We start from the raw sequence: 2,514 nt of genomic DNA on the forward strand, positions 1-2,514 counted from the left end.
TTAAAAGGTAAGCTGGTTTTTATAGAGTTGCACTCATATGTATCCATCTTGTGTTTCAACGACAATAAACTAGGGCTCATGAAACATCATATCTCATTGTTACTGTAAACGAGTAAATCATTCACACACCCAAACGCTACTTAAATCTTAAATCGCAGGCCTTTAGTTTGGACGCAGAGTGAGTAGAAGCGCTGTAAGTGCAACCAGAGGAGGCGGTGATTTCATCCAAATTTTGTCGAGAAATGTTTATTGCTCCCTGGCACCCCTAAAGCTTGAGTGCGATTTCTCCTGGAGTCATGTATCAGACCGAAGAGAGATTTGCAAAGCTAAAGTTAAACAAAGGTTTAGACTCGTTCACAAAAGAAAGCAAACAAACTGCAGAGCTGGACGAACACAGCAGGCAGGCCAAGCAGCATCAGAGGAGCAGGAAAGCTGACGTTTCAGGCCTGGACCCTATACTTTGTTGTCTCGGATTCTCCAGCATCGGCAGTTTCTATTATCTCTGACACAAATAAAAGTTTCAGGGTTCACGAGGCAGGTTTAGAAGTTGTTTTATTCGCGTTCACAACAAATTGTGAAAAGTGTTTTCAAAACAGAGCGGCGTTCGAACTTGCAGTGTATCTGGGGATTTCTTTCCGCGGTTCAAGATGCAGCCTGAAGGCAACTGGGGGGGCGGAGCGTTTCCTTTTAAGGGATATATGCAAATAGCAGTCGTAGCAGCGATCTTGAGTATTATTCCAGGAAAACAAGGGCTTTGGAGATGTGCTGTGATCCACGTGTGGAACTGGGCTTCACTTCTGGCAGGGAAGGTTCGGTGGGTGATTTTGCGATGTTGGCAAACAGAGTGAATGTGAGTGTGAGAGGTAGCGGGTGTTGTGGGATGTGAGCGAGTGAGAGTTGCGAGCATACTTACCTGGCAGGGGAGATACCATGATCAACAAGGTGGTTCTCCCAGGACGAGGCTAGCCCATTGCACTTCGGGTGTGCTGACGCCTGCGATGTCCCCAAATGCGGGATACTCGACTGCAAAATTTGTGGTAGTGGGGGACTGCGTTCGCGCTCTCCCCTGATCTTTTTGAAACAAAAGACAGTTTTATATTTGTCCTTTAAGTAGAACTCGTTGTGTTGTCTCCGTGTGGTCTTGAATTACGGTTTTCAGTAGCCCGTAGCGCTGTTGTCAGCTCTCTGTGGCGGTATCTCCGTTGTGGGTGGGTCGAGGTACGAGGAGGAGATCAAATCGGTAGCAACTTCAGCAGTCTGTGTAAACGGCGACTTTTAATATTAACTATTAACTTATTCCTTTTTTTCAACTTATTCTGATAACTTTGTTTCTTTGAATACTTTCTACTAAAGTATAATTGTACATCGATATCTTTCTACCTTAGATGGTGATGTGTTTTTTAACTTTACTCCTGTACTGAAGTAAATCTAAATGTCAATTTATGCGTGCAGCTCAACTAATTGAGCGAGTAATTGACCGTATGAAACCCCTCGTCCAGAATAGAAAAAGGGGCCCCATCTGGTAACGGCAGGGGGCCAACAGGGGCTGTGCGGGCAGACGACCGCCAGGGATTTTTTTGTTTTGTTGTTTCTTTTCTTTTAGTTGCTGTATGTACCCCCTGGGTAACCCGGAGCGGTTGTATGACTGTGTAGGTGTATAAATATGTTTTCTTTTTTGTACCATCTATGAATAAAGTATATTTTTTTCAATAAAAAAAAGTTCTCCCAGGACGAGGCTAGCCCATTGCACCTCAGGTGTGCTGACGCCTGCGAATTCCCGAAATGCGGGATACTCGACTGCAAAATTTGTGGTAGTGGGGGACTGCGTTCGCGCTCTCCCCGGTTAGTATCTTTTTTAAAAAAAGAGTTTTTGTGATTAAGTTAGTCGGTGTTCCTAGTTTCAGTCTTATGCCGGTCTGGCAGCTTCGAAGAGCGACACTTCTTGGCAGCTTATGTTTTTCCTTCCAGATTTACAGCACAGTTCTATGCATCTGTCTTGATGCTTCTTAAACCATTTTACCTGGTAAGTTGTGTTCAGCTCTGTGGGTAAGTTTGCTTCTGTGCAAATCCACGAGATTCACCCTCAGCTGGAAAGGGAGGAAGTTCGAGACTGGATGCCAATTTCACGACTGAATGCAGCTTACAAAAATCATGTCTAAGATGGAACTGAACCTGAGTCCCTGCACTGTCAGATGGCAGTGCTAACCACTGAGCCAACATTCCATCCATATCATTGGTTAAAATTGAGGAGCTGCTGCAGACAGGAAGTGATGCCAAGCTGGGACTTTATCCAATGGAGTGCTGAAGACAACAAATGAGGATATTTAACTTTGGGAATGAGTTTGAAAGAGTTAATTTAAAGAAGCCATTTCTGAGTTTTTTTTGATAAGTCCAGATGAAACATTTACAATTGTTGCATGGGAAAGAATACAGAATTTTTGGGATAGTAGGAACTGCAGGTACTGGACAGATAACAAGGTGCAGAGATGGATGAACACAGCAGGCCAAGCAGCA

General features: G+C 44.2%; 2 non-coding genes across 2 annotated transcripts; both read left to right on the top strand.

Moving 5' to 3' along the window:
- The first annotated feature begins 905 nt into the window (after window positions 1-905).
- On the top strand, window positions 906-1,069 carry LOC125446678 (U1 spliceosomal RNA). The gene has a single exon (XR_009442967.1). It is a non-coding gene; the product is annotated as a U1 spliceosomal RNA (small nuclear RNA).
- A 608-nt stretch (window positions 1,070-1,677) lies between these two features.
- LOC125446674 (U1 spliceosomal RNA) lies at window positions 1,678-1,843 on the top strand. Its single transcript, XR_007246450.2, has one exon. It is a non-coding gene; the product is annotated as a U1 spliceosomal RNA (small nuclear RNA).
- The last annotated feature ends 671 nt before the right edge of the window (window positions 1,844-2,514 follow it).

The sequence above is a fragment of the Stegostoma tigrinum genome, chromosome 34 (genome assembly GCF_030684315.1).
Source record: "Stegostoma tigrinum isolate sSteTig4 chromosome 34, sSteTig4.hap1, whole genome shotgun sequence".
Classification (NCBI taxonomy): Eukaryota; Metazoa; Chordata; class Chondrichthyes; order Orectolobiformes; family Stegostomatidae; genus Stegostoma; species Stegostoma tigrinum.